Source organism: Conger conger, chromosome 6 (assembly GCF_963514075.1).
Source record: "Conger conger chromosome 6, fConCon1.1, whole genome shotgun sequence".
Taxonomy (NCBI): domain Eukaryota; kingdom Metazoa; phylum Chordata; class Actinopteri; order Anguilliformes; family Congridae; genus Conger; species Conger conger.
In genome coordinates this window covers 45,185,584-45,201,479 of record NC_083765.1, presented here as the reverse complement: position 1 = coordinate 45,201,479, position 15,896 = coordinate 45,185,584, and the positions used below count along the sequence as shown (strand labels likewise).

At 42.2% G+C, this 15,896-nt stretch overlaps 1 protein-coding gene across 2 annotated transcripts in view; it reads left to right on the top strand.

Annotated features, from left to right (window-relative positions):
- Positions 1–14,118: 14,118 nt before the first annotated feature.
- Positions 14,119–15,896, top strand: part of LOC133131226 (docking protein 4-like) — an 11,504-nt gene continuing 9,726 nt past the window's right edge. The window contains exons 1-2 of one of the 2 annotated variants that reach the window (XM_061246481.1): positions 14,119–14,222; positions 15,154–15,261. The gene's annotated coding sequence lies outside the window, so the exon portion shown is untranslated. Of the gene's footprint in view, positions 14,223–15,153; positions 15,274–15,896 lie in introns of both variants that reach the window. The other variant, XM_061246480.1, reaches the window with a different exon arrangement.

Genomic DNA, 15,896 nt, shown 5'->3' with positions numbered 1-15,896 from the left:
GTGAGCGAAAAACCCTGAGTAATCATGGACTGTCCTGTCTAAAGGACAGTGGCGGAAGGGCTGGAGACGGAGCCTGGACCGGAGCTAAGAGGAGGCCGGACAGAGCCTGGCCTAGATCCCCCCACATTTAATAAAGAATTGACAATTCAACTGTCTTCTTGAGTTCAGCCCACAGGTCTTTGATTTGATTGAGCCTGAGCTCTTTGTAAATCTGTTTTGTTAGTTAATACTCTGGGGACTAGTGTTCTTAGTTTACAAAAGTAAACTAGCTTGCACATAATGCTCATTTAGATTTGGCAATTCATTGGGAATCAACTTTCCAAAGTCGCAATAAACTTAATTAATAGCCTGAGCCTGTGAAACAGGCCCATGTGAATTAACAGGGAGTAATTTGTAGGGAATTATCAATGCATTGCAAAATGTGCGATGTAAATAAAGTTGAATTTAATTGAATGTTACAGAGATTGCATTTGTATTTCATTAAATAAAGAAAAGTAACATGTTAAGCAATAGACCACTTTTCAGTGAAAAAATGTATCATGGCAGTCTGGGATTATCTGGATGGCTAAAAGAAAGTGAGAGAGCCAAAGTCTGCATAAGAACTGTGGCAAGTTCTCGGTTATGTTTGGAGCAACCTTCTTCCAGCAAATAAACAGTTTGGAACATCATTAAGAAGAAAGAGAGCACTGGTGAGCTCAGTAATTTCAAAGGAGCTGGTTGGCCATGGAAGACCTCTACAGTTGATGACTGAAGAATTCTCAGTATAATTAATAAAAACAAACACCTGTCTGATAGATCAGAAACACTCTTCAGAAGACAGGCGTGGATATGTCGGTGACTACTCTCTGCAGAAGACTTCATTTAACACCGGCAGTGTCTGCTGGTTTTCGGGTTGTTCGCAGAACCTGTGGTGCATTTAAGTCATTGATTGGCTATAGAATTGACACTCCTTGTTCTGGAGGCCTTAATTGACAGTTACTTGAAAGGAAACCTCAAAAACCAGTAGATACTGCGGCCCCTTAGGGATTCAGTTTGACACCCCTGATTTAACAGATTTACAGAGGCTACGTAGCACGATTCAAACAGTTTGCTAAGAAGTACCTAAAAGGGCCAGCAGAGTTCTGGAAAGATGAGGCCAATAATGACTTGAATCAGAGTGATGGCAAGAGCAAAGAGGATAAAGCCCTGTACTCACTTGCATTGAGGGGATACCACGCTGATGATCAGTAAAATTCTTTCGCTGGTGTTTTGCCACTGAACCTCTGAAATGCTGGATGTTTGACATCGGAGTCTTCCCTTTGACTATGCAGCCAATTACACTGTCACAAGGAGACATAAAAAGCTAATGTGAGATCGTAAGCCAGTATCCAAACTAATACAATCATCAGAGCCCAGTGTTTAAAAACTTTTTTGGATAGGATTTCAGTAAACTGAAAGGATTACATCTCAAAATTGCATATAAACTAGACGCTGTGATTCTGATCCTAAATTCAATAGTACCTAGAATTGAGAAAGATTTTCAACAGTAATAATCAGCAGTCAGACTCAGTCAGAGCTATAGTAAGGAAAAAAATTAGCTTGTACGTAAACTCACCTCTCAACATTGTCTAAATATATTTTTTCAGAGTTACTTTTTCCATTTTCATAGCAATAAAATAACTCATTTATCCTTTCTTCACTGCAAGTTTTCAAAGGTTGATCAAAAGTCTTACAGAAGGCTGAAGGGGATGCTAGAACAGTGGGGAAACTAAATGTTACATTGCATCATTTAGCGACTTACAATGTAAGTAAACACAGAGAAGATACATTGATCAGCTTCACAACAAAAATATTGTATTAGTCTGTATGGTAAATTGAGCAAATTGGGACATTTAAATGCTCTGAATATAAAATGTTATGTTTTTATGTTACATTAAGTTCCTGTTTTTCTTTGCACTCATTATACTGTACAGCTGGATAGTTAACAAGTAATTGAACACATTTTGCACAACACAGCTCATGGTAGGTCAAAATGAAAATAAAAATAAACTCACTTGATTCTTCAGTTTTCATCATTGTCCGTATTGTCGTCCCCGTCCTCTTCCCCGTCCCCACTGCCATCCCTGTTATCGTCCCCACCGCCGTCCCTGTTGTCGTCCCCATGGTCGTCCCTGTTATCGTCCCCATTTTCGTCCCTGTTGTCTTCCCCATGGCCGTCCCCATTTTCGTCCCTGTTGTCATCCCTGTTGTCGTCCCCTTTACCGTCCCTGTTGTCATCCTCATTGTCGTCCCTGTTGTCTTCCCCATAGTCGTTGAGACGTTAAACCTTGAAAAAACCTAAGGATATATTATTAAGAACTTAAGAAGGATAACAGGAAACTGAAACCCTGGTTTAGACAGCTACATAAATATCCACAGCTGCCAGTGCTCTATGCAAACCAGGACTCAGTGATTTGTATACAGATGGAATCTGTCCAACATCAGCCATAGACATTCCTGGGGCCTGTATCATAAAGCAGGATTACTGAGTTAGCTGAATAACTGCACCGAGTAAAACCCCTCACAAATCTGCAACTTGGAACAAAGTTTTACTGCAGTTACCGACTGGTACGCGTTCACTTGGTTTATGGTCGGACAATTTAAATAAAGTTTGTGTGTGGCTAGCAATCGACTAGCTAGTTATAGCAAGCAATCTTAGGCTATTTTATGTTTAATAAATAACGAAAATGAATATGTTTAATAAATAACGAATTACTCCATGCATTTACAAAGTAAGGCAATGAGTAAAATAATGATGGGTTAGCAATGTAAGTATTCTTGCTGCAGTTGCACCTGTAAATCAATACATATTTTCAGGCACATGGGGGAGGTATTTTGTACTTTACCGGGAACAGGCCTCTTTTAAACCAAATAATGGCAGAGTTAACTTCATCATTGCTCCCAATGGCTGCCACAATAAATGATCCGCACAGCCATTGGGCCCTTGAGCAAGGCCCTTAACCCCACATTGCTCCCCGGGCGCTGCACTGTGGCTGCCCACTGCTCCTAATAACTAGGATGAGTCAAATGCAGAGGCCAAATTACCCCACGGGGTTCAATAAAAGGTATATTATTATTATTATTATTATTATTACAGGAGGAGAAGTGGCTCTCTACAACCTCTGGATGAAACAGTGAGGAATCATGGACTGTCCTGTCTAAAGGACAGTGGAGGAAGGGCTGGAGACCGAGCCTGGACCGGAGCTAAGAGGAGGCCGGACAGAGCCTGGCCTAGATGCCCCCACATTTAATAAAGAATTGACAATTCAACTGTCTTCTTGAGTTCAGCCCAGAGGTCTTTGATTTGATTGAGCCTAAGCTCTTTGTAAATCTGTTTTGTTAGTTAATACTCTGGGGACTAGGGACTAGTGTTCTTAGTTTACAAAAGTAAACTAGTTTGAATTTATTTGCACATAATGCTCATTTAGATTAGGCAATTCATTGGGAATCAACTTTCCAAAGTCACAATAAACTTAATTAATAGCCTGAGCCTGTGGAACAGATCATCCAGTGCCCATGTGAATTAACAGGGAGTAATTTGTAGGGAATTATCAATGCATTGCAAAATGTGCTATATAAGTAAAGTTGAATTTAAAGTCTGATCCTAAATTCAATCCTACCTAGAATCGAGACACAATGACACGTTGGACGGCTAGATATTTACTCACTTGCTGCTTAGTTGCCCTCCCGGACCCCTCGTTGTTAATCTAATGAGTGAAAACATGAAAGCTGTCAACATCCAATGTAAAGTGAGCAAGCAAAACACAATAGTAGGCTGTTATATTTATTGATGATGGTGTTGGCTGCAATGGAGCCAGTAGAATGTTGATGGCTGATGGCAATTGCTGACGTTGATGGCGGAGCCATAATTTGGCGAAGTTAGAGCTGTCTGTCATATCGCTCAGGCGAGGCTCCGTGATATTTGTATGCTAACGTTACTGTATTTTTTGGGAGTGTCATGTGATCGCCTGGATGGGTGGCTGGCCATAAACGAGTCTCTACGTTCAAGGGTGGAGTTTGAGCGCCCGTTTCCTTCTGCGTAACACAAGCTGGAGATTTTCTGAAGTCAAATATTTTTTTCATACCACACAGAAAAAAAGATATTTTGGGTATTATTTATTTTGCCCTTTGTCATTTTGTCTGTTCCCTAGTTGATGTATTGTCGGTGCCTTCCATATGATATAACGGACAGTGCACAGTGTTAAGAAATAAGTAGTCTGTCTGGTTGAAAGCTACAAGAACATATATAGTTAATATGGCATTGAGATTTAAAAATATATGAATACATTTAAATTAAAGATATAAAAGCATGCAGATGTGGTCAAGAGGTTCAGATGTTTTTCTGATAAAATGTCATCTAAGTGACTTTGACCATGGGATGATTGTTGGTGCCAGACAGGGTGGTTTGAGTATCTCAGAAACTGCTGATCTCGGGATTTTAGAGAACAGTCTCTAGAGTTTGCAGGGAATGGTGCGAAAAACAAAAAACATTCAGGAAGCAGAAATTCTGTAAGCAGAAATGCGTTGTTAATAAGAGAAGTATCAGGTTCCACTCCAAGAACAGAAAGCCTGGGCTGTAGTGGGCACAAGCACACTTTGGGCCTGTTAATGCCAATCAATCATCGCTTGAATGCCACAGCCTATTTGAGTATTGTTCCTGACCATGTGCATCACCTCATGGCCACAATGTACCCATCTTCTTATGCCTACTGCCAGCATGATAATGCGCCATGTCACAAAGCAAAAAATGTCTCAAACTTGTTTCCTGAACATGACAGTGAGTTCAAATTGTTCAGTGGCCATCCCGGTCACCGGATCTGAATCCAATAGAACACCTTTGGGATGTGGTAGAATGGGAGATTTGCAGCATCTCTGACAGTTCTGCAGAAATTGCATGAGGCAACCATGTCAACATGGAACAGAATCTCAAAGGAATCTTGAGGAATCCATGCCATGAAGAATTGACGCTGTTTTGAGATCAAAGGGAGGCCCTATCCAGTTCCGAATAAAATGCTCAGTGAGCGTATAGTACAATACATCTCTCTCTGTCCTTACTCACCTGTTTCATGTCGTGTTGAATATCTGTTGCCACTGAATGGACATTGCAAACCAACTTTAAACACTTCCATTTGACTTCGCTGCCAATACTGTCAGGAAGACACACAAAAAGCAAAAGCTAAAAGAAAAGAAAAATGTCTAAAGAAAAGAAGGGAGAAAAAAGAAAGTAAAAGAGGAAAATAATACTACTTAAACCAACAACTCACCATTCTGGAGTATCTAAAGAGAGATAAGAGTGAATTTAGTGACTTACAATGTAAGTAAACACAGAGAAAATACATTGAACTGCATCACAAAAACATATTTGATTAGTCTGTAAAGTAAAATGGACAGATTTGGACATTTAAATGTACAACTATTGGGATATTTATTTTTCAGGATATAAAATGTGCTATTTATTGTATTTAAGTTACATTCATTTAATTTTATTCTAGGCAATCATTATACAGCTGGACAGTTATTTAACAATTTAACCACAGCACAGCACAGCGGATGGTAGGTCAAAATCGAAATAAATATAAACTCACTTTGGTGTCCAGATGCAAGCAGCGAGGGCAGAAAGACCACAATGCATGTCAGCACCACCACAGCCATGGTGTTTAATGCATACGACTGAAAGACAACTGTTCTATGAAGGCTGATGCCTCAACTTACTGAGGTATGCAAATCAAAATTCCACCCACTGGCTTAACTCTAACAAAAGAGAACTACAGAGCCCTCCATGAAGTCACAAACTTTGTCTGACAGGTAAATGTTCATTTTCACCATCAACGTCTGTATGAGGGGGAATAAATTCATTCTTGCAATAGATTGTGCAGTGATAAAGTTGTTTAGGTATTGTCTCATGAGGACACTGTGAGCATCCCTCCCAGCTAACACAAAACATTCTCACAATGTTGCTGCCATGCATATAGGTTGGCCTGTAGCGTATTGGTTAAGGTAGAATAACTGAGTTAGCTGGAGCAAAAAAAACAGGCCCCCTCCTGAAGTAGAAAATGAAGTGAAAAAAAGAGCTGACCTGGATTTACTCAGTGGAGTTATCCAGGTGAAATACCCCCCTGACAGAGTTGGTGTGTCTGCATCCCCTGCCCCTGTACTCCTGAGAGCACACAACAGTGCACCCAGGTGCACCCCAGGTGCACCCGGTACACTCCAGTTTTATTCTCCCGAGTGTGTGAGTGAATGGTGTGTGAGTGAATGGTGTGTGTGCCCTGTGATGGACTGGCGACCTGTCCAGGGTGTATTCCTGCCTTTCGCCCAATGTATGCTGGGATAGGCTCCAGCCCCCCTGCGACCCTGTTCAGGATAAGCGGGTTAAGATAATGGATGGATGGATGGATTATTATTATTTATTATGTTATTCTTTTCACTTTGCTCTTGCCCTGCACCTTTGGAACTTTGCCTTTCTGAACATCTGGATTTTTGACCTTGGACAGTTTAATTATTATTCTTTAGCATCTCGATTTTAGAATTGTTTATACTGGATTGCTGGCTTATTATATCGGACTGTAAATAAACAACAATTTCTGAATATCCCCTGGTCTGCACTTGGGTCTCCTGAATGGTACATTACGCCTGGATAACTGCACTGAGTAAAACCCAGAACCCTCATAAAACCTGAAATTGGATTTAAGTCAAAAGAGCTGTTCCGAGTTACCCAGGGAGCATGAGGTCCCTGTGGATAATCAAACGGCTCAATCAGGCACCTGTGGTTTCCATCAGCATATTAACTGTGTGGATCATCCGGGGGACACCAATGCAAAAAAGCAATTCTGGTGGTTCGTGCAGCAGTGGATATGCTTGCCTTGCTGAAAATACCAGTTTAAAACAGCCTAAACTGGACAAGCTGGTTTATGATGTGTTTTCAACACTTTTAGCTGGTCAACCAGCTGTTCACTGGCTGACCAGCGTACAGTGGGAGTAATAATTGTTTGATCCCTTGCTGATTTTGTAGGTTTGCCCACTTACAAAGAATGCAACTGTGTTGAATTTTAATCATAGGTACATTTTAACATTGAGAGACAGAATTTCACAAAATAATCCACAAAGGTTGGAATTAGTCTGAGCACAAAGGTTGTGGATTGGTTCAGCAAACATAATAGTGGGGCACCAGCTCCCCTGCTGTGCTGTGAAACACGGTTTTGGTCCTGAGGACATTGGCTTGCACATAATGGCTTGGATCTGAATTGCTGAACTGGTTGTTGAATTGGTTGCTGATATTAAGACGAAAACAAAACCCACAATCCCTGTTGCGCTCCTGGACCTGGAGTGAGGACCACTGGGCTAACTTCTTACTTCTGTAGTAAACGGTGTGTGTGTGTGTGTGTGTGTGCGTGTGTTTCCAGACTTGTGCGGGAGTTTGTTGCCCAGAATAATTCCACCCAGATACGACATATCATCCAGATCCTGGCCTCTGAGTTTGCTCTGTCCCAGCACCCCCACAGCCGCAAGGGGGGGCTCATCGCCCTGGCTGCCTGCTCCATCGCCCTGGGGAAGGTAGGAAAGGGCACTTACAGCAGGGGTGCGCAACAAGGGCAACTTCTGGTCTTAATTATTTAATTGACTCAATCATATCTTATCTGACATGTGTATGAGTACCAGCTACAGCTGCAGACTGCAAGTGCATCATAATGGTTTTACTGTGCTCAAGTACAGGCTTAATTTATAGAACTGTCAGCAAATTAAAAACAAGGCAATTGGCTGGAACAAAAACCAGTATGCAGACCTGCCCTTGAGGACCGGACATGTGCACCCCTGACTTACGGTCACCACTGATGCACATTGACAGCACTGACCAACACTACTGACACAAAGTACCATTAATCACCACAGTACTGACACACGCATAAACATTAGTCACCCACACTACTGACCTACACATGAGCAACTTTACTCACGAACTGATGCACAGTAATGTTGTTTACCTATGCTGCTGTCACAATGAAACATCACCCACACTACTGACGCAAAGTTACAATACTGACCTACACTACTCACGCAAACAGTTACAGTTCTCACCTACACTACTGACACGTAGAGTAACGTTACTCACCAACTGATGCACAGTAGCGTTGTTTACCTACACTGCTGCCACAAAGAAACATCCATGTCTCTGTCTGCATTACACATCGGACAGCCACCTGCGTTACTACGCCTGCGAGGCGCTGTACAACATCGTGAAGGTGGCTCGGGCCGCGGTGCTCCCCCACTTCAATGTCCTCTTCGATGGGCTGAGCAAGGTTCCCTCACGCAGTCTCCGCACACCGGGGAAGGGCAGAGAGGGGTCGAACGCAGCGGTTCCCCTCCCTGCTCCTGGAGATCTGCCATCCTGTGGGTTTTTATTTTCACCCTAATTTCACCCACTGGATTCTACTGATTGGCATCTCCAGGAGATCTGAGAATGAGGGGTGCTTTGTAAGGATTGGAGTGAAAACCTACAGGTTGTTAGATCTCCAGGAACAGGGTTGTGCAGCACTGCTCTAGCTGTTAAATGAGGTGTGCTTTGTTAGGGTTGGAGTAAAGACCTACATGATGGTAGATTGTCGGGTACAGGGATGGGAAACCACTGGTCACAGCACGATACCTCAGCAGCTCTGTTTAAAATATAAATATATTAAAATTTGTAAGTAATGTCAGAAAAGGAGACGCATTTTATTCATGTTCAGCTTTACCAGGGTTTCAGAATTACATGTTGTCATCAGGGAGAGGGCCCACAAATGACTGTCGTCCCTGCAGACTGCTGCTGTGTAGAGCGTGAGGTTGTGCACTGAGCTGGGTCACCGTACCTGTGACATAATGAAAGCAATGAACAGGGTGGAGTCCATGTTCTGGTAACGGCAAAGGCTTCTGCTGCACAGTGTGGTGACCAGACCTGGGTCTAATACACGTTTTAAACACTTCAGGTCATCTGTTGGCTGGCAATTTTAATACACAACTTAAAGGAAACCTTTGTATCAACCAAAATGTACAGATCACAAGAAATACATTTTGTTCTTGTAAACAAGGATTTATATTTGAAATGGTCAGCAATCTGCATGAAATATGGCTGGGGGGGTCTAATGGGTTACTGTATTTTGAATGATGGTTTGACCCATGTCTGGCAATGACACACTGTGATGTCATGCTCCGACAGCCGTGTCACTCAGCGCAGAGGGACGCGTGACAGGATGATTGGGGGGTGGCTGGTGGCGTTTAATCGTTGTCTTCAGCGCCTCGTTCCCTTGCCTTTTTCCAGCTGGCTGCAGACCCAGACCCCAATGTGAAGAGTGGGTCCGAACTGCTGGATCGACTTCTGAAGGTGAGAGACCGGGGAGATTGTCATTTCAGTTCAGTATAAAAATAGTAAAAATGTAAAGCATGTTAGCTTGAACCCAGAGGATGATGCGTAAAAGTGTACCACAAAACACTTATTTCCAAAGTAGTCCTTGATGGATAACAAGTAACGCATAACTAACTAACACAAGTAACTAACAGCAAAGCACATTGAGAAAGCACATTAAAAGGCAGGATTGCGGGCAGGCAGATAACAGGCTGTTTGGGAACTCGATCCAATCAGTTTGCGTCAATTGTCACATGAAAGGATAGATAGCTCTGCTTAAGGGGGCTTTTTGAATCAACCAGAAAATTGGTGCGTGGGATCTTGATGCAATCAGGTCTTGTCAGTGGTTGTGTGAAAGTGTAGATAACCAGGCTAAGGGGCTTTTTTAATCTACTGACCAATCGGGGTGGGAACTCGGGTCCAATCGGGTCATGTCAACCGTTGCTTTTTCTTCAGCCAAAGTAGAGATGACTGGGTACTCGGAGTGAACCTGTGATCTTGTCCCTGTGTTTACACATCATAGAGTATTGACCTAGAATGTAATGTTGAAACGCTCCAGTGTTTGCACAAAGATAAAAACAAAAGACAGGTTTAGGCAGAGGGTACAGGCCTTTTCCCTTTGCTGATGTCATCAATACTGCCTCAGCTCTGTCATCGTAACTGTTTTGGGAATTATGTAATCCCATGGTGTTGTGATTTGCCATTATTAACAATGAATTTGGTTAAGCATATTGTGAGCATTTGTTCTGGGGGACCCCTGTCCAATTGATCAAGATCAATACTGTATCAAAAACTAGCATACACAGAACCCAGGACTGGCCTGCCACTGGCCTAAGTAACTAAAGAATCAAGTCACTTTCATGCTTTAGTGAGAGTTGAGGAGAGATAACAAAGAATAAAAACTGAGTAGTCCTCTTTGTTAGTCTGTTTTCTGCTTTCAAAAGTTTTTTTATGCAATGAAAGGAAATTAATGGAAATGTCTGTGCATGGTCATGGTCGGGAACCGTCATAAACTCGAGGATATGCACAATAATTGCACTGTCACGATGAACCACTGATGATACGCCACATCATGAACACTATGTACGCCAGGCCAGGACGGCAGGGCAGGACCGCAAACCTTGCTATTCATTGGGCTGGCGTTGTACATATGGCATATGCTGATGGTTGTGTGATCTTATTATAGTACATGTGAGACCGAGTGACAAAATTTTATGCAAATCTTCAGCTCATAAAGATAGGAGTAGATGCCCTGCAGGACGAACACACAACAGCTTTAAAGGAGACGAAGAACCCCCCCCCCCCCCCAAGAGAAAAGGCAAATTACTCCCCCCCCCCCCCCCCCCCTGTCCCGTGCTTTATCACATTAGTTTTATACATGCAAGGCTTTGTCTTGCCTGCTATTCTATTTGAGTAACCAAATCTGCACCCTTCTGTGACACTTCCATGGTTTCCGAGACCCAAGAAACACCAACAAAAACCTTTAAAAAATCTTCAGGCTGGGGTGCTCTCTGTCGGGAAACACTAACAGTTTCCTCTTCATGTACCCTGAAGATGTTGATGATGCCATCTCTCTCTCTCTCCCTCCTCCACAGGACATTGTGACAGAGCGCAACAAGTTTGACCTGGTGGCCTTTGTCCCCTTGCTGCGTGAGAGGATCTACTCCAATAACCAGTACGTTCGCCAGTTCATCATATCCTGGGTGAGCGGAAGACCCCTACATTTTAAGACTGCCAGTGCCTGCGGGTTTAACTCCAGTTCTGGAGGGCCCCAGTGCCTACAGGTTTAACTCCAGTTCTGGAGGGCCCCAGTGCCTGCAGGTTTAACTCCAGTTCTGGAGGGCCACAGTGCCTGCAGGTTTAACTCCAGTTCTGGAGGGCCCCAGTGCCTGCAGGTTTAACTCCAGTTCTGGAGGGCCCCAGTGCCTGCAGGTTTAACTCCAGTTCTGGAGGGCCCCAGTGCCTGCAGGTTTAACTCCAGTTCTGGAGGGCCCCAGTGCCTGCAGGTTTAACTCCAGTTCTGGAGGGCCACAGTGCCTGCAGGTTTAACTCCAGTTCTGGAGGGACCCAGTGCCTGCAGGTTTAACTCCAGTTACGGAGGGCCGCAGTGCCTGCAGGTTTAACTCCAGCAGGCTGCCCCTCTGGGAATTCAGTTTGACATCCCCGGTTTATAGCATTCACTCTGTACAAAGAAGTAAATGCTATAATACATAAGATGGTGGTTTGCGGTGATTGATATCGTACCAGTCTTCTTAAAGATGGCTGCCTTAATTGATTCAAATGACACATTCAGCCCTATGCATTTAACTGCATTAAAGCTCAGAATATGAGCAACAGTCATTATTTTGACAACACACGTGACACATTTCCCTTTATATACTGTACGCTATGTGCAACCATGCAGCCCTAATTCGGCAAATAATTGAACTAATTATATACTGAAGATATGAGGCTGGAATAAAAAACAGCATACACACAGCCCGTGCACGCAGTTTGAGACCACTGCCTTAGAGGATGGAGCTACCATGTGCTGTCAATCGTGTAACTACCGGAATCTTTTAAGTCTTTACCGTCTGCAATATTTGTCAAAATCCGTAGGGTTGCTCATACAATATAATCACTTCCACGCATTTTGGTTGCTGGTTGGATTTATGAACGGCGGTACTGTCAAGTTGCAAGATGTTTACAGTGATGAGAAAAATAAAATACAGTCTCTTTCTCTTTCGTTCTATGGTTTTTGGATATTAGGACATGAGGAACATGAGGAATTTCTGACTGGTGGTCGGTTCGCTCTTTCAGATCCTGGTGCTGGAGTCGGTCCCTGATATCAACCTCCTGGACTACCTGCCAGAAATCCTGGACGGACTCTTTCAGATTTTGGGGGACAGCAGCAAGGAGATCCGCAGAACGTAAGGCTCTCCGTGTCTCTTGCTTTTTCATCGTGTGACTTCAGTGGAGGAAAGAAAACAATGCTTTTTTTTTACCAGCCAAATTCGACTTTATTAAATAATCGAATACTGTTAGTTTGCGCCAACCGCGCAAGATGGTCTGCATAAAGGCACATTACATACATACAGTAACCAAACAATGTGTTTTTTATATATACGGTAGGTCAGGCGCTTAATAAACATGTGGCTAATATCCAAGACTGAAAAATAAAATAAATAATAATAAATGAGAAGTCACTGACGAATTAATTGTAAACCCCCCCACAAAAAAAGACGCATGTCAATGCGCAAATGCGGGATGCACACGGCGCGGTTGTACGATTCCAAAGACGTTTTCTTCATTTTGGCAGTACATTGTATCTTTCATAGCAACTTAACTTAAAGAAGCTATACTTCATAACAGCTATCTATCGTTGCAATTTAACAATTGCTTCAGACACGTTGTAGGCTACTAAGATCAAGCAGCCGAATTACTTGGAAATCGTTTAAATGAGTGTAGCTAGCCTTTTTATTGCGCAGGTTATAATTCTCAGACATTTTCTATTTGGGGTCGTATATGATTTTCAGAATTTGTGGTATTTTGCGTCTAATAACATAACGGTGTATGAAATATTGTCTGGCATCGTAGTTTCTTGGAATGTAGGGAAAATGATATCGACGTTGTTCGTTTACATGTAACGTTATAGCATAGCCTACATGTCATTTGTAACGGTTGGAAATATGAGCAGGCCTTAAAATACAGAATTACTTTAGGGAATTATTAAAACGACGCGCACAGTAAGGTTAGGCCAAATGTGGATTAACAACGTAATTGCTTTTCTAGTTGTGATCATATTTGCTTTTCAGAATTTGTGTTAGCCTATTTTGTTTGTAATGTTGCCATGTAGGAAAAATTCTATCGACGTCCATCGCTACATTTATAGCTTATGTAATTTGTAACGGTTGGAAATATGAGCAGGCCTTAAAATGGTGCGCGTGTTAGCCAAATGGTAGGCTACCGTTTAAATTCCAAATCCACACGATTAAAGTGTTAACAGCAGAACACAGTGCTGAAGGTGTGACAGTCGGTTTAGCGGGTAGGAGATTTTATTTCATAATCGACTGAGTGAGATTTTTATACGTCCGTAAAGTAATACAGAATTACTGTAGTGAATAAATCGTAGACACAGTAGACTAAATGTGTGTTAAATACGTAATTGCCTTTCTAGTTGTGGCCATTTTTGCTTTTTAGAATGTGTGGTGTTTTGCCTCGAATAACAACGCTTTAAAAAATGTTAACTCCGCAACATTAGCCTCGTTTCTTGCCATGTAGGGAAAAATAATAGTGACATTGATCGTTACATTTATAGGTGCAGGCCTTAAAATCTGCGAGTTAGCCGAATGGTAGGCTACCACTTAAATTCCAAATACAGAAAAAATGAATGTTTTTCACAAAAATTACGCAAAAAAACATGTTTAGTTGGCTCATATGCTACGGAGTTGAATGACCGTTTAAGTTGAGTAGAAGGCACGAAGCAAAAGTGGAAATTTCATAACAATAGGCCTAAAAGTTACTAGCGAACTACGTAGTTTTGAAAATACGAATTGAAGACAAATTGCCGTGGAGGAATAATGTTACAAAGAGACGCGAAGGAGTGAAAAAACATTTATACGCCGTTTGTATACGCCGGTATAAAACAACGTGCACAGTAGGCTAAATGTGGGTTAACTAGCTACGTAATTGCTTTGGTTTCAAAAACTTTTCTGCTCTCGATTAATATAGCCTTGTACGATTGAGCCAGCCAATGGCATAGTTTGTGCGTAGTGAAGTGCAGAAAAAGTTTTTGAATCTAAAACAATCACTTATTTTCACCCAAGTCTGCTTGGATAGCACATAGCTTGTGAGTAGCGCTTGTGGAATTGCTTCTGTGATTGTAACTGTAAGATTTCTTGCCATTTTGCCGGACTGCAAAACGAAATTGGCAATTCCACAGTAATGTCAACTGAGCATGAAAAAATAAACAAAATTCACAGGAACTGTGGAATGTAGTACGTTCCTGGGCTGAAATGCTTGTTTCTAGATGCCAGAAGTTGGTTGACTCGATGCATTGTTATCAAAAACGGTTATGCAACTAAATATGAGTTCATCTTGAAAAATGTCTTCTGTTTATACAGTTTGAGTTTGTAGAGAAAAATGTCGACACTGCCATTTTTTTGAACAGATTAATATTCCTTTTCTTTGCTTCCTGTAAAAGAATTTGCTAATGCTTTGATTTGGAATTGAATGTGTCATGTGTCTACTACATTTGAAATATTCAACTAAAAGCAATTCAAATATTTGCACTTTATGAACTTTTTTTAACGCACTGCTATTTATTTGAACACAAGTGTATATTATGATTTCGATTTTGTGTTGTATATGCGTGTGTTTGAAAAGCCATTCTTGGGACAAGCATTGGAAATGAGCATAAGCCATCAATTCTGTGGTGCATTGCATTGGATTTTGTTCTACAGTAATCTGTTTTTAAATGTGTTTGTTCCTATCGAATAAACATTATCAAAGGGTTTTAGTCTTGTGATGAAACTTAAAATCATATCTCTCTCCTCAAGTAGAAAATGTTTGCCTTCTTTTAAGTTACTGTTTGCTTAACAAGTGAAATTATCTTGGCCCTTTGGCAAATCTTAAAAACTCAAACTGTCTCACTTCATTGGCAATATTTTTGTCTTACTTAGCAAAGTGTGTGTGTGGTGCTTCAGGTCAGTAATTACTGCTCAAACACATGATGTCATACAGTGGGAGGAGCCACATTCTCACTTCCTGTTTCCTCACAGAGCTGGAGGCAGAGGAGTGGTTCAAGACCCTGTCAATTGAGTGCCTGGGGACCCGCCTCAATGACATCAGCCTGGGGGAGCCGGACCTGCTGGCAGCGGGGGTGCAGTGTGAGCACACAGGTGTGTGTGTGTGTGTGTGTGTGTGTGTGTGTGTGTGCATGTATATACAGTATCTATGGTATGGAGTGTGTGTGTGTGTGTGTTTGTGTGTGTTTGTACTGTATCAGCATAATTTACAGCTGAATTTCGTCCCAACCCCCAATTCCCATAGGGATCCATTTATATGCAAATAACTTTACTATCGCTTGTAGGACAGCCTGAAAATAAGATATCCAGACTCTGATGATGTTGATAGGTTACGGACAACAGGTCATGGCATGCAAAGGAAATGCAAAAAATCACTAGTTAATCTATGATTGTTAATTTATCCAATTATTTTTGAAATTGGGGGGGCTGTAATTCCTACACCATTCACCGATTTACTTCCAACACAAAACACAAACAATCACCGAGCACACAGTCATTCCACTAGGGACAGAAGAGAGTCCTGGTGGTGTAGCACTGAATGCTTTGAGACTTTATGACTGTACATATGGTTATGAAGAGTTGACTCTGGGAGGGTGCATTGGGGAGGGTGGAGGGAGGGGGTGAGAGGGACGGGGAGGGAGAGAGAGCATGGGGGAGGGGGAGGGAGGCAGGGGGTGGGAGGGTGCGTTTGGGAGGGTGGAGGGAGGGGGTGAGAG